Source organism: Macrobrachium nipponense, chromosome 40 (assembly GCF_015104395.2).
Source record: "Macrobrachium nipponense isolate FS-2020 chromosome 40, ASM1510439v2, whole genome shotgun sequence".
Classification (NCBI taxonomy): Eukaryota; Metazoa; Arthropoda; class Malacostraca; order Decapoda; family Palaemonidae; genus Macrobrachium; species Macrobrachium nipponense.
Window position 1 is genome coordinate 49,224,885 of NC_061101.1, and position 9,044 is coordinate 49,233,928.

The 9,044-nt window shown below is 36.1% G+C and overlaps 1 long non-coding RNA gene across 1 annotated transcript; it reads right to left on the reverse strand.

Annotated features, from left to right (window-relative positions):
• Positions 1 to 4,866: 4,866 nt before the first annotated feature.
• LOC135212355 (uncharacterized) lies at positions 4,867 to 5,883 on the reverse strand. The gene is made up of 3 exons (XR_010313884.1): positions 5,813 to 5,883; positions 5,572 to 5,686; positions 4,867 to 5,322 (listed from the first exon to the last, which is right to left on the reverse strand). It is a non-coding gene; the product is annotated as an uncharacterized LOC135212355 (long non-coding RNA).
• Between the last annotated feature and the right edge of the window lie 3,161 nt (positions 5,884 to 9,044).

Genomic DNA, 9,044 nt, shown 5'->3' on the forward strand with positions numbered 1-9,044 from the left:
AATACTCCTTGTTTACACTTTGTAGTAGTGGCAGTAGTAGTAATAGTATATAAGGTTTATGCCATGAGGTCGAGTGCTAGAATCATTGAAGAAAAGGGTTTCCACAAGTAATCCGAGAAATTGCTTTCTATCACTATTTCTCCATTGAAAAATTATATAATTAAAAATCAATCAACAAAGTGAGGAAAACTTTGGCATTCGTCGTAGCTCCTTTGATATTTTTCCTAATATGACAGTGACGATCATTGTAATAAACAGACAATTGCATAGGATTAGATTGGATTATAGAATATAGACTTCAAGCCAAGCACTGGGACCTAACGAGGTCATGAATTTTTCTTATGGCAAAGCAAGTTTTAATGTTGTTCCGCAAGTTATATTTTACTAAAAAATCAACAATTATTGCTTTATAGAGCATATACAATTATCTTTCTGCACCTTATGGAAGTCAACAAATGACGAAAACTTGGTAGCCTTGGATCTCCGGGTGTACTCCTTGCCCAAATAGGGCCCTGTTATTCATTTACCCGTTCAAGCTTACGCAGGGTTTGCCACGGGACTCTGCACTTCTAAACAGTTGTGCAAGTTGATTCTCAAAAGCTGTCCTGCAACCACGGGGACAGTGACTTATCATAGCCGCCATTCTTGAAGCCTTGACAAGGTGCGAATACTCATCATTCAGAATTTCAGAGACGACTGTTTGTCGTTATATGCTTACGTCACGTATAACTTTGAACTCATACATTAGAGTATTCCGCCACTGGCTTCGGCTGCTTTATTTTATTCTTATGAATATACTTTTTTTCTAATATAAGTAATAAAGAATGCTGCCGAAAATTAGGTACTATGGCTAAGTAATATCTTTGTCTAATGCACAGAAAAAAAGTTATTCCGGAAAAACACTTGGACAAAGGCTCTGAATCTCTATAGTAACTCTGCTGTAGAAAGGTTCGGTGTATGCCCGTCTTGCGTCACTACTATACAGACCCGTTGTCCAGAAAGGGGTTAGATGGAATTCAGCTTTATTCCCGGAGACATCCATGATCTTACATGAGTGACTATACGTATTAGCTTTGCATCTTACAAATCGCGGTGCAATTATCACTGACGTGATTTTTCTCCTTGGTCGTATGGAATATAAAAAAATGAATTATGACCACTGTATTCCCAGAAAAAGTGCAACAGCATGATTTATTTGCTATGGAAATACATTTATTTCTGAACAGTCCCTTTTTAAGGACGGATTAGACATGTAGGCCTATAGAACGGCTAATCCAGTGCCAGCCCGGAAGAAGGAGATTACTACCAAGATGGAATAAGATAAGGTGAGTTACCGCGCATGGTGCCGGTAGCTCAGCTGTGCTCTGTGACGTCACCTGGAGACTTTATTTGACAGCTTTTTGGATTCCTAACATTGCATTTATGAAAATAGGCTAATATTAACGTGTTTATGACGATATTTCCAAAATACAAATACATAATAGGGAATATAATAGCAATGGAAATAAAAATTCACGTATGACTTAAGCTTTATTCTGAACATTCATTGAAAATCCTATTACAAACAACTTCTCTCTCTCTCTCTCTCTCTCTCTCTCTCTCTCTCTCTCTCTCTCTCTCTCTCAATCAAGCGGTTTTTCAAGATTATTGAATTTATTTTTTTTATCTAATTATACCTTTCCTATGGGATATCTGCATTCTCTCTCTCTCTCTCTCTCTCTCTCTCTCATTTCGATCATATAAATTTCCAAAATCGCTGAAATGTTTTTTCATCTTTTTCACATATTTGCTATGAAATTTTTCCTTCTTAGAGTTTAATATTTTTATTCTAAAATGAAGCCTACATCTAATACAAAAGCTCATGACCTCCTCCGGAACATCAATATCGGCGGCCTTGAATATATCAATAAGATTTGAAACGGCTCCGACTCCTGGTTTTAGAGCATCTCCATGGAAAATAGATTTTCTCTAAAATGATTAGACGGCCTATATAATACCTTTCTAATTACATATTATGATTCCAGTCCTGTTTCATCTACATCAGCTGAGCCTCATGATGTAGCCTATACTTATTTCTAAATCTAAAAGCTACGAACCCTCCCAAATAACTTAAGGACTCATTTCCTATCAGGGCTTCAGGTTCTATCTCTACTAAATTTTCTACTTGATCTTCCTCAGTCTCAGTCTCATTGTTAACAGGCAGCAGGTGCTTCATGAGACACACAAAGATACATAACTCGGAATGTAGATCATTGGGAGCAACATTTGAGCTCTGAGATGGACCATTTACATTTAAGCACTCTGTAGTGACACAAGATGTAGCTTCATCATTATTACAATCATTAAGACCCTGCCTGGTTAAACTATTGTCTCTACCCACTATGAATAACCGTAATCTATATTTAAATTCCAAAGGTGACGGATGAGCATGACAATGACCAATTTGTCCTATGAAAGAAGAGGTGTTCGACTGTCTTGACATAGCCGTCTTGTCAACAAGCTCTCTAATCCATACAGTTCATGCCACATATGTTATACAATCTTTTTATTGAGTTAGATGAAATAATAACGCCCCTCTGGAACGGAAACATTTTGCCTTTCACTTTAGCATTACTAGCAAAATCAATCATTTGATTAAGTATTTCGACTTGACGTGGACTGTTCGAGACAGCATTTCTACCTTTCTTTACCATATCATATTTCATGCACGAGTTCATCAAGTCAAACCCCTTTTCATCGCTCTGGCATTTCGATCTGGTGAAAATATAAACGCCTATTAATTTTATGCACACGAAAACTTTTTTGCAAAATTCTATCTGATCTTCAGAAACATTCTTCCGATCGTAGCTAAAGATTTACTTGCATGAGAAATATAATTGATATATTCATATAGTTCTTAATTTTCTAAGCGACCCTATTCATATACATTTCTCTTAGTTTACCAAAATGCTGCATGCAACATATGCCTAGTAAACCAAACTAAAGTGACGAGATATTAGTGATAGGCTTACCCGAATCAACAGCAACATTATCATAAAGATTTTGTGTCCGTATGGCATCTACTTTTAGATTTCGGGTAGTCTTAGGGCAGTAATTGAACAATTCGTGCCCAAGGTTTCTGGCAAAATCATTGGGTTGGAAAGGTGACAAACAAATTCCTGCAGTTTTGGCATTGCTACCATCACTTGCATATATTCACTCACTTCTTACATAGTTCTACGTCTTCAGGGAAACAGTAAAATCTAATTTTTTCACTACCAACAGTTATATTGGTCTTATAAGAATTGGAGTACCCATATATGGCACATATTGCCATGATGAATCTGTCCTTGCAAATGAAAACAAACATGTGAAAATACGTGGGATATTTACCGCCAATGTGTCGCCTGGCAGAACTCTCCATGTCTCCAGGTAACGTCATGCGCATTAGCGTTGAAAACGGGACCTCTAGGTAACTCACCTTATCTTCTTCCATCTTGATTACTACACAGAAAAAGGTGAGTAAACAGAATGCCGCTCCATTACGAAGACAATACTCCACATCCCTTTTAATACCCAAAGAGCTACTCTATTTTGGGAACACAAAAAGGAGAAAGAATTCCATAGTCGGAAGAAGACAGTCACTTACAGAGCAATACGAGAATGAGGCCTACAGACCTTCACACGGTTTATTGTGAAAGCGAAATCCCTGACAAACATCTCGTGGCTGTGGATGAGAAGGTCCTGACAGGAGAGAAATGGGACTTATGAGGTCATTCAACGCAGAAACGGAAATTGAGAGCATAAAGGTTTGGAAGGTGTAACAGGAGGAAAACCTCAGAGCAGTTGCACTAAGAATCAACGTTAGGAGAGGGGGGAAAAGATAGATGAAAAAGAATATGAACGGAGGGATAGCAAAAGGTATGAAAGGTGTTGCAGCTAGGAGCCGAAGGGACTCTACAAAGAACCTTAAGTAATGCCTACAGCGCACCTCATGAGGTGCACTGACTGCGCTACCTCCCACGGAGATAGAGGGCAGATATTTCAGACAATGACAAGACAAGTTAGGCCGATATAAATCATGGGTTTCCTGACCGAGCAGAAGAACTGACTTGGCGAATGAAGACTTTATCTAATTTTTATATACAGATTTGCCAACGATATATAGATATTATATATATATATAGATATAGATATATATATATATATATAGATATATATATATTTATATATATATAGATATAGGATATATATATATATATATATATATATAGATATATATATAAAAATAAAATTATATATTATATATATATATATATATATATATATATATATATATATATATACTATATATATATAAGTCTATCACATTACCGTGATTCATATGCATAAATCGAACTACAAATGTCCTTTAATATCTAATTCGCTCTACCTCGGAATTAATATATTTTCATATATGTTTAACCGAGGGGGAATTTATTAAGCGATAATAGAATTGGCGATCGACAGACGCGAACCATCGACCTCTCAATTCCAGGGCTGACAGTGAAGCCCCAGACCACCCCGCCACCGGTGGGGCTTCACTGCCAGTCCTGGAATTGAGAGGTCGATGGTTTGCGTCTGTCGATCGCCAATTCTATTATCGCTTAATAAATTCCCCCTCCCTCGGTTAAACATATATGAAAATATATTAATTTCCGAGGTAGAGCGAATTAGATATTAAAGAACATTTGTAGTTCGATATATATATATATATATATATATATATATATATATATATATATATATATATATATTATAAAATTACACAAAAGAACGCAACCGAGCATTGGAAGTGAGGAGACTGAAAAAGGACAGAGAAGATAGGACTAAAATAAATAAAATATATAAAAAAACAAGATATTGATGTCTCATGCTTTTAATATACGTTAATAATCCTCCTGGTAAAAGAAATACAAACCTTGATTGACCCGTTCGTACCACAAAACCAACAAAACTGGGGATATGCAAAGGATAAACCAGATGTCGTTTTTGATGTCTGCACCTTTAATCGTTCTGACCAGAACTGATGCAGATCAAATGCTTTCTCTCGCATCTTTCCTCTTCTCTTCTGTTTGTCGGGGTTCCATCAGTTCCTCCGTCATTTCGTTTCTTCCAGCAAGAACGACCCTTAGAACGGGGGAATAGGACGACCGCCGCAGTCCACGTTGTCTATGAAGTCGCAGCGCTTCTTGGAGTCGTCCCAGGCCTGTTCAACGTCGCAGTGGAAGAGCCAGGCGACGCCGTTGGAGCACTCGCAGTATTCCAGGCAGTTCTCTGGAACGGCCAGGTACACGGGCGTGGCTGGTTTGCCAAGATGGAGGGAGATGGTTAATGATAATGGTAAAATTAATTTTTTTTATTGTAACAGTTTTCAACAAGTGTATGAGCACTTCCCTACGTTTTGTAAGGTAACAGAAGCAAGTTATAAAGAGTAAGCCTATAGACTAAAATACACAAAAAATAGACCGTTTTTTTTTTACTTGATAACATTGATTATTACACTTAATCTGATTTAAGTCTGCTTAATAAAGAGAATCATAAAGTTCTCACCTGGGTCTACCGATGGGCACCTGTCCGAGATGCTTTTGTCGCACTGGTCATACCCGACAGCCAGAGACAGAGCACAGAGTCCCACCAAGGTCCATGCAAACACGACCAGTGTTCTCTGTCAGTGAGAGAGAAGGAAACCACTTAGTTGTTAAGTATGTTAATATCCCGTGTGGTGTTTAGGAATTAGGTCTCTAATACGAATCTCACTCTCTTTTTCTCTCCAGAGTGTCTCCAAACTTACCACCATGTTGAAATGTTTGCCTGTGGTATGAAGCATTAGTTTAAACTGGGTATTTATTAGAAAGAAATCAGTCATCTTAAAAAAAAAAAAAAAAAAAAAAAAAAAAAAAAAAAAAAAAAAAACATGTAAGAGAAAGCACTGCTATCAGTACCCATGAATTGTTTCTTATGTCGAGATAAAATAGGGTTCACAACTTCTTGGCAAAGTCACATATTGCGTAGTTGTTCGTCCGTGGGAACCAAAGATGAGTTGATGGGCAGACTGTTTCTTTTATGACAAGATTTCCATCGACACCAATCCTGCCTTTCCCAGCATTTTTTCCGGGAGCCGATAGTGCTAGGTTGTGACGCCTACCGTATCTATTAAGGTATGTATACCTGATGAGAAAAAGTCAATAAGAAGAATTGAGAGAAGATTCTATATAAGTCAAATGCCGTTGAAACAGCCATAATATTCAACGCTACTGCCCTCATAGAAGGCATCCTTCCTAATAATAATAATAATAATAATAATAATAATAATAATAATAATAATAATAATAATAATAATAATAATAATAATAATAATAATAATAATAATAATAATAATAATAATAATAATAATAATAATAATAATAAGTGGGCTGCTAACGTTATAGTAACGGATACTTAAAATGCATTACATGTGGCAACATATAAATGTTTTATACACTTTTATGATAATAAATAAGTAGCCTGCTATTGCTATAATACAAAATGCTTAAAAAATGGGGTACATGTGGCAATATATTAATGATGTTTTAGCCTATACGCTTTTATATATCACTACTAATCACCTAGACTTTCTAAAAAAAAAACACTAAAAGATTAAATACATAATAGCAGCCCAGGGTATACCTTAATTGAAGGCCATGACATGGAAAATTTAGCTAAAAAAAAAAAAAAAAAAAAAAAAAAAAAAAAAAAAAAAAAAACAAAAAAAAAAAAAAAAAAAAAAAAAAAAACAAAAAGTCAAAACCGCGCCGGAGGTGTTTAAGGATAGGTCTCGTCACAATGACGACCAGAAAATAATAACCGAAAAATAACAACCAGAGAAAGTTCCCGCGTCTTGTTAATGACAGACATATTGCCTTCGCTTCAAGACCAACTCTGCCGCAATATTGCCTCGTGACCTTCCGTATTACATATGAAGAGACTCTCATAAAAGGAATATAAAGAATCATTATTATTATTATTATTATTATTATTATTATTCAGAAGATTAACCTAATTCATATGGAACAAACCCACCATAGGGACCATCAACATGTAATTCAGGCTTCCTAAGAATATAGTGTTTATCATTATTATTATTATTATTATTATATTATTATTATTATTATTATTATTTTAGAAGATGCACGATAATCATATGGAAGAGGCCAAGCAGAGGGACCATTGACTCGATATAATATATATATATATATATATATATATATATATATATATATATATATATATATATATATATATATATATATTATATATATATATATATATCATACTACATACATTGCACACGCACGCACACATATGTGTGTGTTTTGTGTATTAATTGTGCGTGCATATTATACATATATATATATATATATATATATATATATAAATATATATATATATATATATATATATATATATATTAATAATTAACGTACTTATATAACAAAAAAAAAAAGTAAAATCAAAACTTCAATAGCATGTACCAATAATATGAGTTCAGTCTGATGTGTACGTACGTATGTACATACATACATCTCAGAACGTCCCGAGGCTTCAGTGGAATCCAACAGAAGGAGCCGAAGAAGTCCCTTTCCGTCGGAGCCAGGGAAGCTTCTCCAGCGGCTCCTTAGAGACTCCTGGAGACGCGCATTTTTTCAGAACTAAGGTTATCTCTGATATATCTCACCAGCAGACATGAAAATGTTGTTTGAACGCTTAATCAATTTGTTGTTTGGACCTTTTAAAGGTTTATTTGTTTATAGTGATATTATATCGGCATTCGTCCCAACGAATTATATTGACCGTCCTGACCCAAGCATCCGGAAGAATGAAGATGAGGCGCCTGACGACAATGCAAGTCTGTTCAGAGAACCGAAGATGACCATCGACGAAAAGGCTTGTGATGTTAAAATAGGACTACTGACAGGATGTGACGACGAGACGAAGAACGTCGAGTTCACTCTGGAGGAGACAAGCTGTGCTATTGTGGCTCCTGACGAACCAGAAGTGAACAAATCTGAGGAGATTTGTTACGACGAACTGAATTTCGACGACATCGTTACCTTGGAACTAAACAAAATCAGAGAAGCTGCCATCAGAGAGAAGGAAAGGCTTGATAGAAAGGCGGCTTTCTTGGAAGTAGCACGACGAGAACTGTTCGAGTTGGAAGAAGCACGACAAGAACTGCGAGAATTGGAAGAAGCACGACAAGAACTGCTCAAGAAGGAAAAAGTTCTTGTTTGTCAAGAAAGAGAGGCCTTGAAGAAAGAGAGGATGGAAATTCATCAGCTAAAAGAGGCTCTCAGTGAAGACAGAGAGATCCTTAACAATGAGAAAATGTCTGTCGCCATGCAGAGACATGAGCTGGATAGAGAAAAGGATCTCTTTTACAGCCAAAAAAAAGTTTTCGATGAAGAAACTGAAGCCTTCAGTCAGGAAAAAATAGAACTCTTCATGGCCCAAGAAGAATTTAAGAGACAGAAACAAGCTTTCTGTGAGGAAAGGAAAGTCTTTTTACAGGCCAGAGAGGATATTTTGAAGATTGCAGAATCGCTTACCAAGGAACAAATGGTTCCTAAGAGTGAAGAACAAGGGTTTGAAGATGAAGTTCATATTGAAGAAAAAGAAGCCGACAACGAAATAGAAGAGGAAGTAAACACCAAGAGAGAAGACTTCACCAGAGAAAATATAGTTGGCAACGATATAGAAGAGGCAGTAAGCGATGCGAGAGAAGAAATAGCCTCTTTTAATAAAGAAAAAGAGGAAAAGGAATTAGAAGAGTTACGAAGTATTGATGACATGAAAAAGAGAGACGGAAAAGGAAAGGTCCATCCGTAACATTAGTATCAATGAATGGAAGGTTTTATCTAGATAAGGTAATTCTGACGTTGGATGATAAACCCTACATGGACCTTTTGCCTGTGACAAAGATGAAGACCAAACCTGTCTTCGAGGATCAACCGAAGGCATCTGTAAGCTCTAGTGGCATGATCAAT